We start from the raw sequence: 13,643 nt of genomic DNA on the forward strand, positions 1-13,643 counted from the left end.
CCCCTCTTTATGAAAAATTCACAAATTTACCAAGTAAAAGGGTTTTTTTTCCCCAAAAAAGATGATGTCCCCTTTTGTTTTTGTTTTTCCCCCAAAAATACAAAATAAAATTTTTTTTGAATATTTTTTTGCTGTTAATGATTATTGTCCCTAAAACCCTTTCACACAAGGGGTTTACAGGTCCCGGCTTTCCACAGAAAAGTATTAAATTACATAACAAAAAAAATCCCAAAATTCATATTTGGCAAAAAACCCATTTCCCAGAAAAAATTTGAACCAAACATTGTTGTGTTGTATCATTCCTGTCAGGAAAGTTTTCTCCCCTTTAAAAAAAAATGCGTAATTTACAAAATGAATTTTTTTACTCAGGTATGCGGTTGGCCCAGAAAATCTAACAAAAACGGGACATCTTTTCTTATTTTTTAAAGATGATCGATTTAAATTTCACTAGTCTCAAAGGGAAAACGTTTCACTTAAAAAACGGTCCCATCCAAATTGGGTTCATAATTTTTTTCACCTGGAAGACGGTAATATCTTTCTGGGCTTATGTTGCCCCCTCCATTTCACCCCCCCCCTTGAAATTTTTGTTCACCGGGAAAGAATTTCATTATATTTTCGTTGCCACCGAGTTCAAACCCTTAAACACAATTGGGCCCAATATTACTAAGGCCCGTAATATCAAAGTTTTGCTCTCACTTGCATTTAACCGTAACAAAGCTTCTCTGACAGATGAAACCAAAATACCAAGAGCCCAAATAATCTCATAACCTATGTTGCCAACAGTTTATAAATTAAAAAATTTCTATTCCACTTGAGACCGTCATCCTTTCGTAAATTGGGTTTTGTTTTTGTCACAGCTAGCGCAACAACGATCAATGTATTTTATAGACAAAGTAAAACCCAACTTTCAAAATGTAAAGTTGTTTCCCAAAATTTAAACCGGGCCAAATTTTACATAACCAAAAAACTGATTCGGCAGATAAACCAGAAGTTTTTAAATTACAGAACAAAAATCTATTGCCCTGAAAAAAATCGTAATTAAAAAGGAAAAGTAAAAAAGAAAAGAAAAATTTTGTTTCCCAAAGCCTTTAGAATCAGCGCGTTTTTTTCCCTGGGAAAAGCCAAAAAAAATCTAAAAAACATACTGGCCCCCATATAAAAAATTACTAAGGCTAATTTTTTAAAATTAGCGGCCTAAATTGCAATGGGGCCGTTACTGAAGAGTTTTAAGACAGTTGAAAAAATTCAAAACCCGCAAACCCAAACCCTTCCCCTTGGGCCCTGTGTAAACAAATTTTTTTTTTTGCCCCAAAATTTTTAATTTTTTTTCCCCAATTTAAAACCCATCCCTTTCCCTGAGCGTAAATAATTGGATCGTAGTTTACATTCTTTAAAACTAATACAAAAGTATACATTTTTTTTTTATTTTAAAAATGCAATAAAAACTTTAAAACAAAAATTTTCGAAAATTAAATAAGCCCTCTAATGTCATATCTTTTTCCCTTGTAAAATTCAAATATTTGACCAATCTTTGAGCGTCCTCTTGAACCCAACCCCTTTTAAAACCAAAAATTTTGGGAGAAAACCCACCCAAAAAGCTGTTCACATTTAAAAAAACCATATAACTTCCCCTGACAATTTCGTGACAAAAAAATTAAAAACTTTTGTGGGCTTTGATATCACTAAAAAGGGTTGTAATATCGGGTTTTGGTTCACGCTTGCGTTTAGCCTATAAGGATGTGTACTGTCCCGGGTGAAACAGCCCATACAGCCCCCCCGGCCCTGAATGTATTTTATACACCATATAAACGGATTTTTTTCATTGTAAATTTCTAACTTTTTTTCCAAAATTTAGACCGCCAAACCGACAAAACACTGATAATCCCCTAAATTATTTTACATTCTATATACACAAAGATATATTTTTCGTAATACAAAAAAAAATAATTGTTTTAAAAAAAAACAACTAAAATCAGAAAACCCCGGGGCTTTGCTAACTTTTAAATCCCGGGAATTTTGTTTTGATAAAAACCCCCCAAAAAAGATAAAAAATATTTTTTTTCTGGGAAAAATCTCCATTTCTGTGAAACCCCCGGTTTTAAGTTGGCATAAACCCTTTTTTAACAAATTTTTTCTAATAAATGGGAAATTTTCAATGACCCACAACAGTCATAAGTTGTCCTAATTTCTTTTAAACGTCTTCATTAAGCCCGAAAAGGAAACCCCCAGTGCGGTGTTAATAGACAATAAACATTTTCCCTATAAAATATCCAGAGATTAAAAAAATCTTTACTGAATATTATTGCCCAAACAACAGAAAAACCCTTAAGAAAAAATTAAATTTTAAAACTGCTTTTTTTTCCTGCTTTATTTAAAAGGCCAAACGGGGCCTTATTAAATTAAGCACCAAACTAATTTTTTACTAAAACGGGAAAGAAAAACTCCAAATATATTTGCAAACATAGGAATTCATTGAATCGCAGGCTGTCCGATTATCGGGTTGTTTTCCAGGGCCAAAACCCGTCAGATTCCCCATTATATAAGAACCCCTAAAAAATGAAAATTTTGTGACCACAGTTTTTATAAGTACCTAAGGAAATCTTTTTTGTAATTTTGCAGCAGGGCCCCTTCTTATGACCCCCTTTCAATGTTGTTTCAAAGCAGTAAAAGCCTTTTAAAAAGTGCAGAAAAACAGAAATAAGGGCCCCCTTTGAACCGGGGTAGTGAAAGTTTCCTGAAATTTTGAATCACTTGTGGGGTTTGGACCTCACTCGGGGCTTGAATTTTTTATGTTAAGGGAAATAATCCAGCTGGCTTAAAGGAAGGCATGGCCTACCCTGGTGCCCAAATGTGTTGAAATAATTCACGGGGGGGGGCGTTAACCTAAGAAAAAAAATATTAACAATTTATATTGTTCCCTTTTGATACACCGGTGTTCGGTTAATGCAAGAAAGCAAAAACTTTTTATTCTGCAGGAACCCAATATATTTTATAAAAGATTTTTTTATGAAAAATTTTTTTTGTCCGCGCCTTGAAAATACTTGGGAATTTCGAGGGGCCCCCAAAAAACCATCCTTATGCCGTCTTTTTTATTTTTTTTTTTTTGGGAAAGAATACATAAAACGCATTTTTGAATATTTAATTTTTTTTTCACTTCTTGCTACCTCAGTCTCCCCCTAGATCTGAATCACCTACATATGTTTTGGGCCCTGATCAAGGGGACTTGCATAGCTGCAAAAATTTTTCACCCCCCGGTTTTTTTTATTATCCGGGCTTTCTTTGTTTGCTGTTTTAAGTAAAAATCCAGGGGAAACAAAAAGCTACTCTTCGCTTTCCCCTTCACCTTTTCCACACTCCCTTCTACATCTAATTGTTTTCAAAAAACCCTTGATACTGAAGCCAGACGTGAAATTTCCCCATGTTATTATGTAAGGCCCAAACAACACAACTTGTTTGGGAACATCCAGCTTAAATTTAAAAAAAACTATAATATTCCCAAAAAAGTTTTTGCCCCAAAAAGACAGAAGAAAAAACCCTAAAACATTTTTTGGAAAATTTATATATGCAGCCCATCAAACAGCCTAATTTCAAAGGGATTAAATGGGTTAAAGGGAAAAATTTTATATAAAATAAAATATTTACTAATACACTATTTCTCTTTTTAAAGGGATCATTTCAAAGAAAACCCGGGCTAATCATAATTTGCCATTACTAGAAAACTCAAATTACATCCCTAGCCCGTTTTCGATGAAATTTCAAGCTTAATAGAACAACCTTTTATACCAATTTCCTCGAAAACCAGTGTCCAAAAGAAGGTGGGTTTTTGTTATCCAAGTGGTGGGTTTAACGTCACCGTCTCGGGGTTTACATCTCACTGCATTTCGTTTTCATTAATTTAAACCTTCTTCTAGCGTAAAGAACAACAACAATAAATAATAAAAATACAACTGGACCGAAAAACCCCAGAATGAAAAGGGTTTTATACCTCTATCAACAAAAAAATTTTTTTTAGAGACTTTACAAACTAAAGGTTACTGGCGTTCGTTACTTGAAGAAAATACTGGAAAACCCGGGGAAAACCCGGGAACTGACAAAATTTTTTTTTCCCAAAGAATGGGAACAATTTAAACTTTTTACCGGCGCAGGTTCTACGTATAAGGTTTTCCAATTTTAACTTTTTTTTTTAAAGAAAAAAATTTTCGTTGAGTCCCGTTTTGAAAGGGAAAACATAAGGGGCCCACGAAAAAATGATGAAAATCTCACATCACTTTTATTGTTTCACTCTCGATTCCCCATTCACGGCATTTACACCTGATTGGGTTTTTCAGAACCATCCAAAAGTAACCCAAATGTGAACAATTTTTTGTAAACCAAAACATAATTTTAAACAAAATTTTATTTTGTAATATTCACATATAAGTGAACCTTTAAATTTTGGGTTTGTTTTAAATAAAATGTATATCCCCAGATGAAAGGGAAAAAGCCGGGTTTAGCATTGAATATCTAAAATGTTTACCCCACCCAGGAATTCCCCGCAATATCCCCATGACATATTTGGGTATCGAAATGCAGATTTAGGGTTTATATTTAGCGCAAGTAACAGTTATCCTATAGCCAGTCCATTCTATGACCCCCCCTCCCCAAATTTTCCCTTAGGACACCCTGAACAAGGTTTAATAATTTTATCCATTTTCTTTCTCTTAAAGAAAATGTTTTTGTTTTTCTGGGGGTGTTCAATTATTCGGGGTTTTTATAATTAAAAATTAATAAATTTTTATAACATTTTACTATTTTTATTACTCCCAAAATTTTTTTTTATTTGCCCCTTTTTTGAAAAGGTCGCACCATGAAAAAACAACAACATAATCATTTGCGACCCCAACCCTGGGATCCCGACCCACCTGCGCATTTCCCCGTAAATCCCCGGGCAGGGTACAGCTGTTCGCTAACGGTTTCTCTAATTGCAATAGGCTTTAAAAGCGAACATCAAGGATCCTGACCAGACTGCGCGGATGCGCAGGCTGGTCTGGATTCATGTTGGTCGCAAATGCAATATTTTGGTTTTCTCATGGTGCGGCTCAAATACTCTTTTGCAAATCAGACATTGGCAAATTCAGTTGTTGCTTTGTATAAAATTGTCACTCTATGAATAAAAATTGATGGCAAACAAGGACAGATATCATCCCAGGCAACACCATTCAGGGATTTGATGAAAAAGCATATAGCCACTGTTGCAAAGCAAAGTCTCAACGTTTTAGCAATTTTATGTAAAACAGATAGCAGAACCATCAAATCAAACTCTTATCTGCATCTTAGATCTGTCTTTCCAAGCTTGCCAAAGCTTCCCAAAGAAACTTTTGCCTACTGTCTCAAATAACACCACTGAGAGGGAAACATTTTATAGCGTTTTAATATCTCTGTTTTCTCCGAATATTGGATAAAACGTTCTGTTTCTTCATTTATTCAATATATCACATGCATAACTGACTACGACAAGAGGATATAGCATTGTATTACATATAGATCCAGGGATGTTAGAAATGACAAACGGTATTCACTAAATCATATAATCATATTTTGAAACTTCGATTAACAATTCAGGAAACTTCAATAAAGCTTAACAGAAGGAACTTAGACTTCTAAGGATTCAATTATCTTTGCTACAGTTTCATACGATGTAAGAATTTCATGCATTTAGATAGCATACCTTGATGACAGATGACAGCAATTGCCTTAGATAAGTTTGCAGTTGCCAGTTTTACATATAATTTGGTCTGCCTTATTTAGAGGTCAGTTATTACACCAGTTCATATCTGAGAATCTAAATTTTCAGTGGATCGTGTTTAGAAAAACAATGGAATAGTTCCATCACTGCCATAGACTTCGTGTAATAAAACGTCTGCGAATAAAACCTTATTCTTCATACTGCAGACATTTAGGACAATATTTAGTAAACTGGAATTTTGACATGCGTACAGTATATCGTTGCAAAGAAAATTTTGTTTATGGTGTTTTGAAGGAACGTTGTCCATTCAGCAGGGTTAAATGGAGTCTGTCCCAAACTGAAAAAGTCTTTTTCCCCAAGTAGAAGTCAAATTACACCTGACAAAAAATAAATCAAAAACTTCCATCGAAAAACGCAATATTATATTGAAACATATTTCATCCTGCTGAATATTTCTCGCAGCAGATGGCATCCGTAGGTCGCATCACATACCTTGGGACGACGCCGATTGATAAAATTTAGATGTTTAATGCGATCAATTTGTAAACTTTCGATAAACTAGGGCTACAAATATAAGGATATGGAAAATATGAATTCATTTTATTTTGTATTACTGAAACTCTATATGTTTATAATGACGTGAAACAGTTTATCAAAGATTCGCTCACAACAAAAAAAAAATATGTCCACTTAGGCTGGTCTTGATACTGGGATATCTTTTTAATTGTGTGATAATTTATTTAGTCTTACAAAACAAAATAAATGATGTCAACACCAGGTTTACAAATATTATCCCTAAAACCCTCGAGTATCACCAGTGCTGTCCCATTCATAGCTGCTGGTAATACTGCGTCACTTTCAGTTTCCTCTATTTTCGCCGAAATCTAATTTACGACACTTTTCCCCCATTTTAACCGGAACCGGAACTATCCCCAAAATCTCTTTTTAAAAAACCTGAATTCAGCATAATTTTAAGATACAGTTCCATTTAAGGTATCCGATCCACAAATAGGTAACATTTCGATGCCTGGTGACCCAGGTATCACTGAAAGAGTTTTGTCTGCTGAATTAGAATTAGTAAATAAGCTGACCGTAAATAATACGTAAAGTCATTTCAGTCATGTTTCTTGACTACGGAATTTAGTAACTGGATTTCTGTTGCATTATCATTAAAGACTATAAAGCAAAATAATAAGAATTCTAAAACATATTTTGTCATGTAAATTATACTTTTTTACAGTAGATAATACACTTTCAAATGATACCAATATTATTTCAGCTTACCAGGCATGAATATTTGATATATTTTAATAGCATTGTTATATAAACTTGCTTATTTGTGAATGGGATACCTTAAAACGTTAAGGGGATGTGATGAGTGTTACTGTGTCTGCTAATATTTTGCACAGTTGCGTTCTATGCTTTGAAAGGACCTTCTTAAAGGTTTGATTATTGATTATACTCTTTCTGGAAGTAATGATATCGAAAATGTTCAGCCCAACTAAAAATGAGACACCCACGCAAACCATATCAGAGAGAATTAGTTCAGCGGTATTTCGCGCTAGGTAAAGGTTTTCAACGAAAACAAAATAATTTTCTTTAATTAAAAGTACAAACAATTGATCATTTATTAAAGGAAATTAAGGGATGTGCCTTCTGAGCAAATGAGAATATTTTTTGCAGATAAAATACATTTATTCATATGAAACTAACTTTAACCTCATGTCTCCAGTAAAGAATCAGCCATTGCCCATTCTTAATTCAGAATGACTTTACACTGTCCCGGGTCTTTGGAACATGGTGGGGATAAGAGTGAGGTTGGGTGCGCACCATAAACCGGTTTAAGCTCCCCAGTGGTGTTTTTGCCACTGACCGTTCCAAGGCGGTGCCCCACTGTGTTTCTTTGTTTGTTCGTTTTGTCCTAATGTGTTGGCTTTGTGTGTGTGCGCGTGTATGTGTGTGTGTGTGTGTGTGTGTGTGCTTGAGGTGTACGCGTCTGCGTGCTGTGGGTTTTGTTTTGGGGAGGCTGCGTTTTTGGTACGTGGCATTCCCTGTTTGATATTTGTCTTTGTTTTTTTTTTACATTCAATACCTCTAAATGTTATTCTTATATATTTTATGACTTATTCCAGCATCATTTTTCCCAGATATGAATTAAATTCCCTTTTTACTCTTTTATCTTGATAAACACTTTTGCAGAGGGGTTTGGATTACTTGGGTCTTAGTTAAAGATAAGACTGAATCCATTAACTATTTTTTAGGTGCCTTATCCTTTTTTGCACGTAAAAATGTTTTTTGTTTAGCTTGTCACTCTCATGTACCTGTCGGAAAAAGTTTGATTATTTGTAAAATATAAAAAGACAAAATAATTCTACCGAAAGATGAACATAAATAAAACTTCACTTGTTGATACTGGCTTAAAAGGAGATGTTACACGTGATATTGGGGCTGTGTCGGAAGTACTGGCAGTTAGATAACATAGCCAGCAGAAAATGTCAGTTACACTGTCAACATGTACCAATATATAAAAGCAATAACTGTCAGCCAGTGACTCATGTTATCCAAATTCAATCCGTACGTCACAAGCAGCTATTATACAGACCTGTATCGGAAATAATTGAGTCCAACATTTCAAACTTGCATTTATAATTGAACTACGAGGCTTAAGAGGAGCTTCTGGGATTGTTCAAAGAAGCGTCAATTGATACTGATATGATTTGTTTAGTACTGTTTGTCACTTTCAACTCCCCACGATCTATAACCAAGCAGTTCACATGCCATCTCAGGCTCAAATTGTCAGTTAAGCACATGATATATTGAATAAACTAAAAGGAACAGAAACCTGACCTGTCTTCACTGGATTCAATTTTCTTGGAAAATGAAGATAATTTAATACTAATAATCTATAAAAAGTTTCTTTCTCTTAGTTTTGTCTTGGATTTAACGTAGGTTTGAAAATGCAAAAAAAAATGCCTTGTAAGTTGAAGACTATCAAAAACACACTATCACCTCTTTATTTCATGTCTTTTTTTACAGATTTGTTTTTAATTATTGCCTTGTCAGGCTAAGGATAGAACGACATAATATCATATTAATGGCCAGTATAATTATAACTACTCAAATGAGGCAATAAAAGCCCCTCGTCTTCTATTCTAGTGAAGCAGACCGGCGGACGACAATATTACAGAGACGTATCGCTAAACTTAGACCTTACATTGAGAAAAATACGAATCTGTCTTATTTACCAGTTGTGTCTTAACCGTGTTAAAAACGGACAAAATACAATATCTATACCCAGTCACTGCCACTTTCAAAAATCTTAATGTATTGTTAATTATTCTTTCGGCGCACACGATTTCGGTATACACCATATAATATTAAAAAAAACCCTGTCATTTCACAAGGAGTTATCGCTCCTTCGAAAAGTTGATGAACTTCTATACAACATCGGCAAGTCTGATTTACGACAATCCATATACTAAAAATAGAAAAAGAGGAAACTCCACAAATCACCCAGCACGACAAAAAGGAAGGCTCCATTTGATTGAGGTTGTTTATAGACGGTAGTGAGTGAGACCGTTTGCGCTCTATAGCCCCAGGTTGAGCAGAGCTCATGTGAGGAAGCCATTCAGCTGGCTTACGGAAGGTCGGTGACCGCTCGTGATGAAACAATATACAGAGGGGCACCTGGGGTCTTTCTCCCCCATCTAAGTTGGAAAGTCGCCGTATGACCTATAATTGTGTCGGTGCGACGTTAAACCCAACAAAATAAATAAATGTAGTCTCAATACAGAGACTATGTGTTACATGCAACACCATTGTGTAAAGAAAATTTGTAAGTATTGTTACTACATGCCAGATTTTTCTCGTACAAATATCAAATCTATTGCCAATATGGAATCATGACACGAAACGGTGGCCAAATTTTCCACACTTCCTAATTAGATTTGATGGAATTTAGCAGATGCTTAATAAGTGACATTTTCCGAATCTAGAACATTCTTGAGAGTTGTCAATATCAGTAAATTTGGAGGCAATTTTTGTCACATACATTGCGCTAGTTGGAAGATAGCGCACATTTTAAAGTATATGGTTACAAAGCAGAAATCTATCCATATGTTAAAGAAAAATTTATTACCCAGAAAATTCAGGTTTGTCTAATATGTTAATCTTGAGTACATCCAACACAAATCATACGAGATTAAAGATTTAATAATGCAAACAAACGATTTCTATTGATATGCATTGGAAATCAAACAAGCACAAAACCATTACTTTATTGAGATGTTATTTATACAAAACGTTAGCTTACTTGGTGTGATTTCGAAGAGAATGTGTCTTAACCCTTATCATGCTGAACACAATTGATTCAGCCTTTACGACCAGTGTAGATCATGATTAGCCGTGCAGTCTGATCATGGCCTGCACTGTTCGCTTTTCAGTCAGTATCGTTTTGGTAAGCACCCCTTTTAACAGTTAATGGTGCTGTCCAAATTCAAAGACGGACAAGTTCATTATAGAAATTTAGCAGGGTAAGGGTTTAAATACTGCTATCATGTGTAAATTCCTCTCTGTTTAATCACTAATAATAAACTATAAAGAAACTTCAACAACAGTTTTACTTTTTAATTTTCTTATACTTTTTAAAGAAAACCACTCTTTAATCGAATTATTTTAACGTCTTTCTTTACTTTAAGGTTACTGCCCACATAGGAAAAGCCTATTTTTTTTTTCGAAAGCAAGGCCAAAGCTACCAGCCAACTGCTTATTGACAACGTCATGAAATATTGGCATCAGTTCAATACAGGAAGGATATATTGTCTAAATTTCTATTCATTTTGTATTCAAACCTTGCATGCGCTTCATCATTTTTTTCATAATGATAACAGATAATCTTGTTTTCCGTACTGTTGTCATGGTTACTAAATGGTCAGGACAAACGTGAATTCTATTACTTGTCACATGCGAAACAACAATAGTGCTTGTCCCTTAATGCTGTTTGACAATTTGTTTAGATTTTCTTAAAAGCCTTTTTGCACAAATAACCTGATTAGTACAAAATAATTGTTTGACTGAAATGTTTTGGAACATTTTTATGTGTATCTTTTCATTTATAATATGACCAAATAGGTGTCCTTCTTAAACGCTGATTTGGGTGATAATTGGACCTTTTCTATTAATTCTATATCAATGTAGAATTTCACAAAAAAAACATTCTGTAAAAAGTATTTTCAACTTTTAATTTTGAAATTTTGAAGAAGAAAAACTAATTTTCAAAACTTCTAAATTTAATTCCATCATAAATAAAAGTTATTCGTGTAAAGTAGTATGTTTTCTTAAGAGATAAAAGTCTACAGATGATAGAAAGTTAAAAGATAATAGAAGAATGTTAAAGAAAACAAAAAACCGGCAGAGAAGTACGTACTAAATAGTTTTCAGTTAACTATCTTGAAATAAAATACCATGCATCTTAAGTAAACAAATCCCACTTCTGGTTTTAAATGGTTATTTTATTCTTTTTCAATATCTTTAATCATCTTGAAGTAACAAATAAAAGAACAATCCTTCGATTTTGATTTTCTATTTTACATTATTAAGTATTTTGCTAAGATTAAGATGTAGTTTGTTCGCATTTTTAATAAATCAGATAAGTGTTCATGTTCACGCCGACAAAGGTGGATGATGATTGACGATTTTCCAGTTTTTGATAGCTAAGAAAGGCACCAGTTACCCCTCCAGGCATTATTTCATCACGTGTGTGCATCAAATTTTCCGTAAGCCATCTGGATGTTTTCCTTACATAGAAGAATTTTACATCCCAAGTGTGGTTTCGAACCCATAGCAGTGAGAAGCATGTGATCCGAAGGCAGTAACCTTTACCACTCTGGCACGGAGGTCAGTAAGATGGATTTTAATTTTTCTATTTAGTACATTTATACCAAATGTTACCGTTGGTAACTAATGTTAAAGTTCCTGATAACAGTTCTGAGAAGCACTTGTAAGAATCACTAATGTCAGATAACACTTGGCCGGGACCATTACTGTCTTTATTTGACAATAGCTAAAAGAAGCAATTCAAATGCACATAAACTATTCAAGATCAGTTCACTTTTAGTATGGTCCTAAATATCCTATTTCAAAGTCCTTATTTGCTTTTTTAGAAACCCTACAGAAAACCTGGCATTCGTTGTAACAATTAGCTGACAAAATACAAGGCAAATGTTATATCAGTATAGAAATTCAATCGAGATATACGCTCATTCATTTATGACTACACCGGTGGATATTATTTTCTATGGTTGTGTCATTTTAAATACAATAGAACTTATAGTCCAAGATTAGCGTTTCTTTCATAAATAGGAATAAAACCTTATCACTAATAGAAATTAAAATAATGCACCTAATTATATGACAATATAATGATGTGAAGTAATATTTTCCAACAGTAAGCATGTCGGTATTTCGACAAATAAATAAAAAAAAACATAATATTTTCAAAAAGTTATGCAAATAGATCAACGTACGTTAGCAACAGTTTTGTTGTTTTCTTTTCATTATACTCGTTTCCCTGGCTCGAATGACATTACTTTTAGATCAACCCTCGTATATGATAATGAGGTTTGATATTCACCTGAGGAGTGGTCTCCAAACAGTTTACATAAACCTTAAACTTTCAGTTGAGACAACTGGCAAATTACTCATCCGTGTACACCAACCTCTAACACGAGAAATACGTTCTTGTTCAAGAAAAGAATTTTAATCCTTGCAATACATCATAAAAACGACATTTTACAAGTTATTTACTTTTTCTTACCGTAACACATTCATATACTTTTTTTAAGAACTAGTGTTAATTTGAGCGTGTTAAGACGGGTTAAAACCATTTTTAGATTTCTGGCAAATCTATGTTTCACAGGAGCCTTCGTGGCCGAATGGTTAAGGTCACTGACTTCAAATCATTTTCCCCTCACCTATGTGGGTTCGAGCCTCACTCTGTGCGATGAATTCTTAGTGTGAGGAAGCTATCCAGTTGGCTTACGGAAGGTCGGTAGTTCTACCCAGGTGCCCGCCCGTGAAGAAATAATGCACGGAGGGGCAACAGGGATCTTCCCCCACTATGGAAGTTGGAAAGTCGCCATATGACCTATAACTGTAACGGTGCGACGTTTAACCAAACAAAACAAACAAATACAGTAGCTGACTACATAGATAGGTGATTTCCTTCTCCTCGTTTAAGATATTCTACAAAAGTGCTTAGTCGTATCGATTTAATTTTGATCTTTACCCGTGAACTTGCTTATTATGGTTCTGTCGCCTATGGAACAACGCCAATTTTTCTTTTTTTTCTTATTTTTTTTTTTTTTTTTTTTTTTTTGATGACGTCAATTCTCTCATTGGTTACATGTACGAGAACTCCTATCTCATGGTATAAAATTACAATAATGTAATTACATATAATGAATGTGAATATTCCGGTATTGGTGGTGGAAGATGTCCGAAAACAGCACGCACAGACCGAAATCTGGAAATATTACCATCCACTATTATTTAATGTACACTGAAGAAATGCTTTGAAAACGCAGTTTTAAAGTTTCCCCCATTTACTGGAATCATTCCAAATAAAATGTTTGATGACAAACTATTCAGATTTATCACAAGTGTGCATAGGCAAAGGGACATTTTAAAATTGTAATATGTTCATGGGTTCTTCACATAAGTAAGATTGGGTTGGTCATACTGCTGTTGGTGAGGTATTGAGCGGACGAAGGTTTGTGCGGCGGTGGTGACGGAGTACTAAGGCACAAGAAACTAAACAGGGTGATTAATCAGTAGGTGGGTGTCAAGTTTGATGTTGTTTATAAAATATGCTCCCGACACGAAATATGAAGTCGACATTTGAGCTCAATTTGTGACCTTA

This window comes from Mercenaria mercenaria, chromosome 13 (genome assembly GCF_021730395.1).
Source record: "Mercenaria mercenaria strain notata chromosome 13, MADL_Memer_1, whole genome shotgun sequence".
In the NCBI taxonomy this organism is placed as follows: Eukaryota; Metazoa; Mollusca; class Bivalvia; order Venerida; family Veneridae; genus Mercenaria; species Mercenaria mercenaria.